We start from the raw sequence: 13842 nt of genomic DNA, 5'->3' as shown, positions 1-13842 counted from the left end.
CATTCCTTTGCAAACCAAAGATGAAATTAATAATGCTCTTTAATCTTTGACTACTTCTATAGTTGAAGCAAGAGCTGCCTCAATACCAAAATGCGAGGTTAAATTCGATTCAATTATAATAGACGACGATCTTCAGCTCTTGATCCGTCTTAAAAATGACCGTAGGAGACAATATAAAAAACACGCGATCCTGCCATGAAAGTTATCTGCCGGGATTTGCAAAAACAAATTAAAAAGCGATTCTCTGCCCTGAGGAACAAAACTTTTAAAAATAATGTTTCTAAATTAGACCCGAGTTCCAAACCCTTTTGGAAACTCACAAAAATTTTGAAAAAACCTCAAAAGCCTATTCCAGCCCTTAAAGAAGGTGGTACAATTTTGATCACAAATTTGGAAAAAGCTCAGAAACTTGCTAAGCAATTCGAGAGTTCCCATAATTTCAGTTTGGGTCTTACTAGTCCTATTGAGAATCAGGTTGCTCGGGATTATCTGAATATTTTCTCTCGGGAAAATATTTTTGATGATTCCTGGGGGACTGTTTCGGACGAAGTAAGGTCTATAACTAAAAAGTTTCATAAAATGAAAGCTCCAGGGGATGATGGAATTTTCTATATCCTCACCAAAAAACTCCCAGATGTTTCCATTTGGCATACTTTCCTGATAAATGGAAAAATGCAAAAGTTGTTACAATTTTGAAGCCGGATAAAAATCCAGCTGAAGCTTCTAGCTACCGTCCAATAAGTTTGCTTTCTTCAATAAGTAAACTTTTTGAAAAGATAATTTTGAATAGAATGATGCTTCACATCAATACGAATTCAATTTTTGCAGATGAGCAGTTTGGATTTCGCCATGGGCATTCAACTACTCATCAACTCTTAAGAGTTACCAATTTAATTCGTTCAAACAAATCTGAAGGCCACTCAACTGGAGTTACTCTTCTAGACATAGAAAAAGCATTCGACAGTGTTTGGCATGAATGTTTGATTGCTAAATTGAAAAAGTTTAACTTTCCACTTTATATTATGAAATTAGTTCAAAATTATTTAACTGACAGAACTCTGCAGGTAAATTATCAAAATTCCAAATCTAATCGACTACATGTTAGAGCAAGAGTTCTTCAGGGTAGCATTCTTGGTCCTGCATTCTTGGGCTTGTATAACATTTTCACTTCGGACCTCCCTGATTTGCCTCAGGGTTGCCACAAATCTTTGTTCGCTGATGACACAGGCATTTCCGCTAAAGGAAGAAGCCTTCGTGTTATTTGCAGCAGACTGCAGAAAAGTTTAGATATTTTCTCTTCTTATTTACAAAAATGGAAGATTTCTCCCAACGCTTCCAAAACTCAACTTATAATATTTCCACATAAGCCTAGAGCTTCCTTTTTGAAACCTAGTAGTAGTCACATAGTCACTATGAACGGAGTTCCAATTTCCTGGTCCATTCAAGTGAAATATCTTGGATTAGTACTTGACCAAAAATTAACTTTTAAAGATCACATTGAGGGCATTCAAGCCAAATGTAACAAATATATAAAATGTTTGTATCCTCTTATAAATTCAAACTTTGCCCGACGAATAAACTTCTAATATTTAAACAAGTTTTTAGACCGGCCATGCTTTACGCTGTGCCAATATGGTCTAGTTGTTGCACTACCAGGAAAAAAGCAAAGGATTCAGAACAAAGTTCTGAAGATGATTTTGAAGTTGCCTCCCTGGTACAGTACTACCGAGGTACATAGAATTTTGAATGTTGAGACTTTAGAACAAATGTCCAACAAAATTAATAATAATTTCAGGCAAAAATCATTGCAATCCTCAATTGCAACGATTAATTCCCTTTATACTTAGATAAGATTTAGTTTTAAGATTTAAATTGTTATACTGACATGCAGGTTTAAAAAACCTGTTTAAAATACTGAATTGCCAAGGCAGGAACAATGTAAAAACACTTAGATATATATCATAACAATTAAGGCTGGTAAGTTACTGTAGTAACTGGAGCACCTAGGTTAAAAATGAAATGTAATTTATTTTGAATTTGGAACAAATGAAGAGTTTAAAAAAAAACAATTCTACCCGATATAACAATCACTTTAGGAAACCAGAACGTAGAAAAGTGTTATAGAGTCAGGGATCTAGGTGTTATTTTGGACTCAAAACTTACTTTCACCGATCATTATAACACAATTTTTAACAAAGCTAACAACATGTTGGTTTTATAAAACGTTTCTGCTTTAACTTTCACGATCCGTATACGATAAAAACATTGTACATTGCTTATGTAAAGTCGATATTAGAATATTGCAGCAAAGTTTGGTCTCCTTTTTTAATCACACACGAAGAAAGAATAGAGCCCGTTCAAAAGCAGTTTCTATTGCATGCACTCCGCAAGTTAGGTTGGACCGTATTTCATCTGCCATCTTACACAGCTCGGTGTATGCTCATAAATATCCAAACATTAAAAGAACATCGTGAATTTGCTATGATTTCATTCGTTAACGATATCATATCACATCGCATTGATTCAATAGAACTATGTGAACGATGATCCAGGATGAAGTGTTACTTCTGTTTGTCTGTGCTTCAATCATCTCACCTGGCTTCTTAAATTCCTCAAAAGTTTTCTATGATGATCAGGTAACTTCAAAACAGTTGAAATATTTTTTTGACAAGTTCAATAAACTTCAGAGAAGTTCAATAAACTTCAGAGAAGTCCAGCGAAGCCTCCGAGATGTAAGGTGAATCTCATAAAGACGCAGGAGAATTTGAAGCAAATTGCTGTAATTATAATAACTAAACCATATTTTACTACGTTCGAACAATATGTTTAACGACAGTCATATTGCAAAAAGATTACAGGGCCTGGCGTAGGGAAGTAAAGCGGTTCAAAGCCACAAATGATCTAAAATTAGTTATATAAATTCGAATACCACCACAACTCGGTTGTGTGCGATACAATTATAGATTGACATTCCTTGAGAACCACAGTTTTTGCAGGCATTAACTTTGAAATCTGTAAACTTTATTATCATCACCGACATTTTTTCATTGTAAAACTACTCACCTTATAAATTGTCGCAATGTAACATGTAACCTGTAACCTGAAATGATAGAAAAAACGTTAAATTATTACACATGTTTACCAACGAAAATGTCTTTATGCAGTCAAAAAAGTGAATTCCAATATTGATATAACGCGAATGCTCTCAAAAAAAAAAAATCCTCAAAAGTCTTCACTCTTCCGAATTTGTCATAATTCAATGCAACTGTTGGCCACCGGCCAACAATCCTCACCGCAAGCAGACAGCCTGAATCTCCGGAGAAAGACGAATCGAACCCCTCCAGAGCGAAATTGCCGCATCATTCTTCCATTTATCACCATCTCAATGTCAACCTACTAGAGGAAGATTCTTTTCCACAGTCGGAGGAAAAACATTCCCCGTCTTCCCCTTTTTCCACCATCACAGTACGGTAAAACTTTTCCAATGGTTCCCCCATTCAGCCGATTCACTGGTGTGTGAACTCTCTCTGGATCTGGACTGGATTGTCCTTTTTCTCGGCGAGTTTTTCTTTCCCATCCACCCCATGTACATGCGAGCGAGAGGAAAAACTTTTGATTGGAGTCCAGCCGAGAAAATGGCATTGCAAACACGACATGGTGCCGCCAGCTTGTCCGGAACACCCGTGTGCTGCTCGTCGTCCTTTCAAAAATCAATGCGTGCCTTTCCCTACCCCACCCGCGTCTGCCCGTGTGGGAAATCCTGGCGAAATGTTCCGGCAAACTTTGGTCATTTCCGGGTCGGACACGTCGGACAGGTCAACCGACCGACGACCAATCAGACGAGTATTGTTTCTTCTTCTAGAAGGCGAAACAGGCTCCGATGGCCATGAAGTTGACCCTCTCTAGACAGTTTAGAAAAGGCGGTAAGTTGGTTCTACCTAGTGTTAGGAAATTTCGGGGCTCGGCGGTTCCGAAAACCGGAGCAAAAATCAATAAGCAATTATACTCGACAAGGGGTTCTGAGGAAAGTTTTTCTGCAGCTATAGTGCAAGCGGTTCGAAGCTACAAATCAATTCAATTGTTGGCTTCTGGTGCCAATAATGCACAAGGAAATTGTGTCTCGGGCTGGCTGATTGAGTCTGACTACCCAACCACCGACGGGGGATAGTTGTGGGGAACTTTAATCGGTTTGTGGTTTTTCGAGGGAGGCAACATAGTGCAGGGTAATCGATAATTTACGTTCGGGTGGAGTGTTGTTGAGCAAAAATTGTTAGACGAAAGTTGAAATTAGTTTCGTTTCGGTGCCCTTGTTCGGAGCAGTGTGCGGTTGACTTGAATTGGCTGGTTGCATAATTTAGGTTGGCAGAAGTAGATTGAATGGTAGGTATGTCGGAGTTTCAATAGAATGAGACAATGTGCTTCTAATTGAGTGCTTTTGTTCGGCGAACAGTGGAGTATGCAGATTTTTCGAAAGATCTTGGGAAATGAGAACGTCAATGACAATTGATACAGAGTAGATTTGATGAATGCTTAAAAATTCTGCTACTAAACATACCCGGATGAACAGTGCGGTGTATGGGGATTTGTCCTATTATGGACCCTTTGGTCTACCTATTGATACATTTTATTTGAAACTGTACCGATTTACCAATAATTTGAAATACGCAATGTTTTTCCAATGAACATATATCAGATTAAGGAAAAATGGTGGTCAAAATCAATTCGCTACTGAAAACCGTTCATTTCAAATAAATTTCCTAGCAATCGCTATTCACTTATTGAAACATATTATATGTGACCATCTCCAAGCTATATAGTGAAATAAAAATGCTTTTTTTTTAAGGAATTCATAGAAGGGCGTCTGATTTGCGTTACCCAAGTAACCAAAAGTCCCGCATTCAACGATAAAACCCACTTTCAAGTTCCATATAGTTTCGATGCGTACTCCTAGCAACATGAAGTTCCAAAAAAGTTCAAAAAAGCATTCCTATGCACTTCTTAGGAACTTCAGGCAAGGCTGAAAACATGGCCACAACAAAGTTCCGAACAAGTTCCCAGTGGAACTTCTTAGCAACTTTAAAGTGTCTTAAAAGTTCCGTGCGGAACTTCTTAGCAACTTGAAAGTTTCTTAAAAGGTCCGTCATAGCCCGCATACATCAAGTCTTTATTATTAACAAAATTTAATATACATAAAAATGAAATGATCCGTAGCTCAAATAAATCACAATTCTTATATTTATGAAGTGCATCAATATTCTATCCCAACATTGAAAAAATAGAAGGACAATTTCCTGGATTCGAACCCGTGTATTCGGCATACGATTTACGAACGCTAACCACAACGCCACGGGGCCTCATAGCCTAGTCAGTAAAGGCACGGTATTACCAAGCCGGAGGCGGCGGGTTCGATTCCCGGTCCGGTCAAGGGAATCTTTCGGGTTGGAAATTTTCTCGACTTCCCTGGGCATAGAGTATCATTGTGCTTGCCACACAAAAGTGCATTTAGAACACTAAGTTGAGAGCACGCAATAAGCTAATATGCACTAAGCAAAAAGCTTGAAATGCGAATAAAAAGAAGAAGAAGAACAACTGCGCCACAAGTGTGTTGGAATATAATGCGGGCAAACACCAATTTAAAATTCATCAAGGTGTATTGTTTCGTATTCAAATCAGTCAGCTGAAAACTCCAACAGTAGGCGGGACAACAGCTCACTTTAAAATATCTCAGGTGATGTAGCGGCTCTTCTGCAGAAGGACTGGGTGTAATTCTTCAAACAGCTCCAATACTACTACTAATGCGGATAAATCAATACACGTTCATACCTGCCTTTAAAAATAATTTGCATAAAGACCTGACTTCAGAATTAACTTTCATAAACTGCGAACTAAATATAAAATTGGTGTAGAGGAGAAAAACCTTTTTTTGAACTTATTTTCTAAAAGTACCGTTCAAGTTCCGCCAGAAGCTGCTTAGAATGCTCTTCAATTATGGTACCGGAACTTTCAAGTTCTTATAACGACTTAAAAATGAGGAGCTGCTTAGCATTCTAAAGACCACCTTCAACCAAGCTGCTTAAGCCACAAATAGTCTTTTATCAGAACTTTTGGCTACTTGGGAAAGCTTTGCATAATTGTTTGTTATGGCTAATAAATCACATTTGAGTTGAACTTCACCCATTTTGAGCTCTTGAGACTTGTGAAACGGGATAGCAGTGTGGCAATTGCAGTTTGAATGATTATTTATTTGACCTTGTAGAGTCGTCAGTGCTCTTTAACCTTTATTTTACGGGCTTAGGAAATCTACTTTTCATTCCATGGACTCATCTGGAGACCAGGCAAACGTTGCTGACCATCGTTATTGTGTAGCCAAGAAGGGCTGTGCCGTCAACATCCGTTCTGTCCAAAGGGAATCATCAGGTAATCGAACACGCTCTGATAGCCCAAGTAACATTGAAGGTTTTATCGAGGTTTTATAGCATTCTACAAGCCGTAATCATGGTCTACAGAACCCTCATAAAATCAAAATTGTTACTTGGGAGGTGGATTCACCGTTGGCTTGTTGAACACGAGGTTGCACCACAAAATCCAGCCAACTCTGAAAAAAAAAGTAAGAATTCCATACGAACCACTTATGAATTTTAGCCACAAGAAATCGGTATAACTTTCATTGATATCCCTTATGAAAAATAATGTTTCAAAAAGTTGAGCCTAGAATCGAACCCTGGACGTTGAGATTACAGGGCCCATGTGGTGACCACATGCCTTTCAACGCTTGGACAAATAAAATTTAGATAAACATTTCAAAGGGTCCTATCTGCTTTGATCGATTTTCTTCGTTGATTTTCTCTTTTGATAACCGCGGTTATGCAAAAAGAAGGTTCTTATTGAGCATCCAAAACTTCAAACACAACAGAGAATGTTTTTGCAGCTGAGCTATTAACGAAAGAGAAAGTCGATGAAGAGAATCGATCAATGCAGATAGGACCTCTTGAAATGTTTATCTAGAAATGGTTGAAGGCGTATAATAACTACCTCATGTTAGTCGAAAATCATTCATAAGTCACGCTCACGGAATTCATATGCGTCGTTCATAAATCGAGCCCTATGAATAATTCTTCAGTTTATTTGCCTCAGTGAAGACAAGCGAATCCAAGCCATCGCCGAACAAAGCATACCATTCAACAATAGCTAGCTGAGTCAGCACATGCAACAATAGTGACAGCCATCGATTGATCCATTTGATGATTCGAATGTTTTGAAAATGCTCTTCTTGGACCCATTACGGTTTACAGGATATTTTTAAAAGCTTCATTGAGGCTGTAGAACGTCAACATCATAGCTCCATAGTTAATAGTTTGGAGAGCATTAATTTTCTCAGTCGATGAAAAACTATCTTGGGCTTCCCAGACGCATAAAGATTTTCAGGACATTGTTCAAGACTTCATTGAGCTTGTAGATCTTCAATATTTTAGCTCCAGAATAGTTTGGAGAGCAATACATATCTCAATGATACCATTCCATGACGTGTATGTTGTCAAGACGCTGTCTTGAGCTAGCTGGACTCATAAGAAATTGCTCAAGAATTCATTGAGTCTGTAGAACTTCAAGAACTGAACTCTATTGAACTTCATGGATCTTCAAGGTCTTAACTTCAGAATACTTTGGAGAGCAATAAATGTCTGAACACACCTCTAGACGTTCAAACATTCACCTGTCGTTCTCTGCCATCATTACCTTTAAACACTTCTTCGACGATCCCTCTGATCCAGTTCTTCCTCCGTGCGCCATCTACGACAAACACTAAACCGCCTACCTGTATCGCTTTGCGCTCGTTGATCCATTTTGTCCGCTTGTTTATTGTCGGCAAGTATTCTTTGCACCAGCGCTGCCACATTTGGTCGGCCAAGTACTGCGAGCGTTTATACGCATTCCGCAGAGCTTCCGCAAAGTCCACAGCGCCGTCCACAACCATGTCTGCATCCTTTATAACGCCACGGAGAACGTGGTTTGGTGTTATTGCTGCAGCTTCTGCAGAATCTTGTGGGAGATAGGTCAAAGGACGAGTGTTTATCATGTCCTCTGCCTCAGACAACGAAGTCAGCAAAATTTCATCCGTAAGTTTTCGACCATTATCGAGCGCCTTCAATGCCTCCTTTACCGATCGTACCATATGCTCCCAAATACCACCCATGTGTGGGGTACCTGGGGAAGTGAAGCTCAATTTAAGTTTGGAACTCGTCACGCTTTCTGAACATGCTCGATCGATGTGCCACATCCTTTCCTTTGAAGTTTGTGCCGTTGTCGGAGAATATTTCGTCCGGAGCTCCACGTTTGCAGACAAACCTCCTAACCGCCATTAAGCACGCCTGGGTGGTCAAACTGTGCACAACTTCTAAGTACACTGCTCGTACCGCTAAACAGGTGAAGAGCGCTATCCACCTTTTCTCCCACCGTCGGCCCATCAATACTTCTACGGGTCCCAAATAGTCTACGCCAACCGAGCTGAACGGACGAAGTTGTGGCGTAATCCGTTGTACCGGTTGCGATGCCACCATGGGAGCTTGCGGCAAACAACGATTGACTCGGCACCACATGCAACTCTTCACCGCTTGTTGAATAGCCCATCGCAATTTGGGAATGTGGAACCGTTGCCACAATTCATTACACACGGTCTCACGATTTCCATGGCCGAACTTCTTATGGTAGTACATTATCAGCCTGTTGGTTACCGCATGTCCTTAAGGGAGTATGACCGGATGTTGCATGTCGAATGTGGCAAATTCCGCTTGCTCTATTCTGCCCCCGACACGCATAACTCCTTCGGTTTCGAGTACGGGGCTTATCTTGCAGATGGAGCTTGATTTTTCTAATCGACCCGGAGCTTGTTCCGGTTTCAGATCTAGGTTTCTCTCAAGGATCCTTTTCTCCTCTGGAAACCCGTCACGTTGAGCCTGCCTCCACAAGATCGTTTCGGCCGCTTGCAACTAGTCCTGTCGAAGAGGTGGCAGGACAGATTTTGGTTTTGCTTTTAGCAGACGTTCCTGACCCGGGTTGCCTTGGACACCAGGATGGGTTGACCAGCTTTTTTTTCTGCGACAATTCGCGATGAACCGAATCACCCTGGCTGTACTTCTAAGGAGACGAATCCAACAATACGTTGACTCAACACACGTAGTACACACGTACGCATCTCTTCACTGGTATCAACGGCAGGCAATACTCTTACTGGCCACCGTTTCTCAGTCTCCAAAAGAAATTGTGGACCGTTGAACCACGACCTGTTCGACACCAATCTAGGACCCTGTCCCCATTTGTCAGAACTTCGGCGATATTTATTTTTGTTGGCACCCAACGCCAGTCGGATATGTTTGTGTTTTCCCAAATCTCGCCAATGCGAAAAGCCTCAAACTGCTTATATTTGAGCTGGTCGGAGCGAATCCAACTGAGCACCGTCCGGAAATCCATCCAGAGGAATTTGTTGCTAATAGTAAGGGAATGATGTGACTGGACCGTGCACAACAGCCATGAACCCAGCCATCAGTTCAAGGCACGGGATCGACTGTCGTTTTAACGGCGCTACTTTCGTGCGAGACATCACCAGAGAAGTCTTCACGCTTCCATGCACAACCGTTCTGAAATAGACCACACATCCATACGCGTGCTCGCTGGCATCCATGAAAATGTGAAACTGGAGTGATTCGACGGCGGACGAATACGAGTCCCGAAAATAACAACGAGGAATACGAATACCTTCTACCTGCGTCAACAGACCCGTCCAACGCTTCCATTTCTTCAACGACTCATCGTCTATTTCGTCGTCCCAACCGCAGCCCGTCGGCCACAAATCTCGGATGAGCATTTTGCCGTGCATCGTAAACGGAGCCAGAAGTCCGAATGGGTCAAAGAACCCCCCATTACCTAGCTTAGGACCAACCGCTTTGTTGGACGTTGAGCACCTTCGAAAAACGGTTTCAGCTCTGGTCGATGATCGGTGGCGAATGAAAAGACGTCTTGGCTTGGATTCCAAATTTTTCCAAGGACTCACTCGTTCTCCGTTGCTTTTTCGACATAGAACTGAACTGTTTGGGTCGGCTGTGGTTCTCCAAGACACTCAAGTACTTCGGCGGAGTTCGAGACCCAGTTTCTTATCTCGAAGCCAGCATTTAAATGGATAAATCGTACCTCTTTAGCTCGACGTACTGCTTCTTCAATGGTGTTGACGCTGTCGTAATAGTCATCAACATAGTTTTTTTTTTATTATAGCTGCCGCCGTCTCTGGATACTCTGCTGAAAACTCCGACGCATTGAGATTTTTAACGTATTGTGCCGAACATGGGGAGCATGTTTACCCAAACGTGACAACATCCATGATGTACACGCTCGACTCCTCATCCTGTAGATTCTTCCTGAACAGGAATAGCTGCGCTCCCTTGTCGGCCTTGCGGATTTTCATCTGGTGGTACATCTCACGAATGTCTCCCCCGAAAGCAATTCGGTGCTCACGAAAGGGACAAAACACAGCAATCAGTGGTGTCCGCATATCGGGACCTTTGAGCAACTGGCTGTTGAGAGACACACCATTTACTGTTGCTGCGGCGTCCCATATGAGACTGATTATGCCAGGCTTCTTCAGATTTTGGACGTAATTCAGAGGAAGATACCACCTCTTTTGAGGATCAATTTCCGCCAGCTCCTTCGACGTCGCTAGGTGGGCATAGCCTTTTATTTGATACTCCTCAATCTGTTGTCGAATCTTCTCGTAAAATTCGGGAGTCTTTCCCAAACGCTGCTCCAACTGCTTCAACCTCCTACGGGTCATCGGAAAACTGTCCGGAAATGTTGGGTCGTCGGTTCTCCAGAGCAGTCCTGCCTCCAAGCGATTACCGACACCACTAGCGTGCACAGGAATCTTGTTAAGGAGAGGCATTTTTTTCTTCTATGGTGCATTTAGTCTGGGATGGGGAGTACTCCAAGGTGCGTGGTGGATGGTGCTGTTCACCCACCACTGTTTCCCTACTTTTCAATTTAGCTAATTTTGTTTATTTTTTGCTCCGGTGGTGGTTCATCTTCTTCAATGCAAACTGCTTTCAGACAGCCAATGGAATTGGCAATTTAATCCCATCACTATCAATATACCTGATGACAATCACCAACTGCTCGTGGTGGCCACAGTCGCTCGTCTCATCTACAATTATTGCCACTGGTTTTCCTCGCAAGGTTTTCGCAATGTTCTGCAACACTACATCTTGCAACAACATAATCATGTCATTTTGAATACGGTTACTTGTGTACTGGCTGTTTTTTGGTGGTCCAGTTCTTCGTCGATACCCTTCCTGGTTTTGAAATTTTTCCACGCTTCCATACTACCAAACATGGGTATCACTGCTTTCTTCCAATTTCTGAACCCTGTAGGAATCGTTGTAATAATTTTTTGCATCATGCTCTTCTTTACAGCTTAAAAATATGAACCAAAGAAAATATATTCTTCAAGGTACTGGTATCATCTTTTATTCAGTTACCTTTCTGAAATTTTGTGCAGTACGTTTTTGTATATTTTGAAGGCATCGTTACAGTTATTTTTAACTGTTTCAAGGTTTTGTAAGCCCTTATATGGTATTGTAGTTACACTTTACTATTACCGTTGCGAGTACGTTGAACTTGGTCAATTTCAGCGAAAATTGTAGGTCTATTTTTTCAAATTTTGGCCTAAATGCCAAGGCTAAAGGATCATTAAAAAGGTTTAAAAAATATGTAACGATTGGAACAAAAGCGCAAAAAACTATTTTGACAAGCGAGTACAGGATTGTTAACGGAATTACGACTTATGCGAAGGATTGAGCATGTCAACCCTGTCCCAAAGTACCGTCAGTCGGGGTGACACGAAATTATGCCGAACATTCAACATGTTTTAAAGATGATACAAAGGACAATCCCGAATTTATTGCAACGCACATAAACAGCTGTAACTTTTTAACCACGGTAACAAATGACTTGAAATTTTCAGAGAAGATTCTTAGACGAATTCTTAGTAAGACAACAATAGACCAAGGTTCAATGGCAAACTAATAAATGTCTTTAAATTTTATACAGTTGCAAAAAAGTCCATCCTCAGAATTCTTTGAGGGTCTTTTCGAAATTTTTAGAACTCTATGAGCTCTACAAAATTCCAGAAGTCCTCTGGAATTATTTTTAGAACTCTTCTTGAATTTTACTCAGAACACCTTGGAACTGAAATTCCCTTAGAGTTTCAGAAGAATTTCCTCAGTATTATCCAGGAATTATTACCGGAAAATTAGAAGAAATTATTGGTACAAAAAGTCCCTTTGGAATTTCACTCAAAATTTAATTTTCTCGGTATTCTTTTTTGGAATAACCTGGGAACTATCTGCAGGATTCAAAAGAAATTCTTCTTGGATTTTTTTTAAACTCTCCTAAGAGCTCTTTTGAAATTCATTTCAGAAGTCCTCTGGAATTATTTTAAGAACTCTTCATGATTTTTTTTCAGAACACCTTGGAACTGAAATTTTTTTAGAGTTTCAGAAATTTTTCCCGGAATGAGCTAGAAATTATCCTCGGAATTCGCTTGAAATTTTGCTTAAAATCCCTTTGGAATTTCACTCAAAATATGATTTTCTCGGAATTCTTTTCGAAATTATCCTTAAACTATCTGCAGGATTCACTAGAAATTATTTGCAGAATTTTGGAATACTCCCCAGAAATCCTTTGGAACTGTCCTCAGACTTCAATATCCTTGAGGTTCTTTTCGGATTCTTTGGAACTCTCCTAAGTCTTCTTTTGAAATTCATTTCAGAAGTCCACTGGAATTACACTTAGAACTCTTCATGATTTTTTTCTCAGAACACTTTAGAACTGAAATTCCTTTAGAGTTTCAGAAATTTTTCCCGGAATGAACTAGAAATTATCCTCGGAATTCGCTTGAAATTGTGCTTGAAATCCATTTGAAATTTCACTCTAAATTTGATTATCTCGGTATTCTTTTCGAAATTACCTTGGAGCTATCTGCAGGATTCACTAGAAATTATTCGCAGAATACTCATGGAATCATCCTCAGAAATCTTTTCTTTTGGAACAGTCCTCAGAATTCAATACCCTTAAGGTTCTTCTCGGAAGTAAAGTTTAAGTTGCCCGTCCATTCATCAAAACGTTGTATTTTTTTTTTTCAACCAGAAATGTTCAATAAAGCTTGCCCCTACATTCACCAGAACTGTGCAATTTTTACATCAGGAATTTTCAATTTAGCTTGCCCCTCCATGCAGCAGATTGTTGCAAATATTACACCAGAAATTTTCAATACAAACTTGCCCCCAGGTAATTTTAGACCAGAAAATTTAAATTGACCAGAAGGGTGTAAATTTTTCACTGTTAATAAAAATTGCTTCTCCAATCTTCTGATTCGTGCAGATTTCCTTTTTCCGTTTTTTATCAGACATTTTCAATATAGCTGGCTTCTCATATCATCAGAATGTTGCAGGTTTTCCGGATTTTTCATCATAAATTTTCAGTAAAGCAGCTTCCCTCCAATCATCCGAATGGTGCAAATTTTACACCAGAAATTATTATTAAAATTTGTTTCTCTATTCAGCAGAGGGATGCAATTTTAAGACCAGAATTTTTCCGAAAAGCTTGCCCATCCGTTCACCAGAACGGTGCAGATTTTCCACCAGAAATTTTCAATAAAGCTTCATTTTAAATAAAACTTGTACCTTCATTTTCCATATCAGTGCAAGTTTTCCGCCAGAAATTTTCTGTTCATTTAATTTATTTTTAATAAATCATGTTCCTTCATTCACCAGAACGGTGCACCAAAAAATTTCAGTGAAC

General features: G+C 40.0%; 1 long non-coding RNA gene across 2 annotated transcripts in view; it reads right to left on the bottom strand.

Annotated features, from left to right (window-relative positions):
- The window catches only part of LOC135709373 (uncharacterized), a 178393-nt gene extending 175291 nt beyond the window's left edge, over positions 1-3102 (bottom strand). The window contains exon 1 of one of the 2 annotated variants that reach the window (XR_010518346.1): positions 3064-3102. This is a non-coding gene — a long non-coding RNA (uncharacterized LOC135709373). The remainder of the gene's footprint in view (positions 1-3063) is intronic. The other variant, XR_010518347.1, reaches the window with a different exon arrangement.
- Positions 3103-13842: the final 10740 nt, after the last annotated feature.

The sequence above is a fragment of the Ochlerotatus camptorhynchus genome, unplaced genomic scaffold (genome assembly GCF_037179485.1).
Source record: "Ochlerotatus camptorhynchus isolate MF236.1 unplaced genomic scaffold, CSIRO-AGI_Acam_v1.1 ptg000033l, whole genome shotgun sequence".
NCBI lineage: Eukaryota > Metazoa > Arthropoda > Insecta > Diptera > Culicidae > Ochlerotatus > Ochlerotatus camptorhynchus.
Note: the sequence above shows the minus strand (reverse complement) of the source record. Positions and strands in the feature narration are given on the sequence as shown.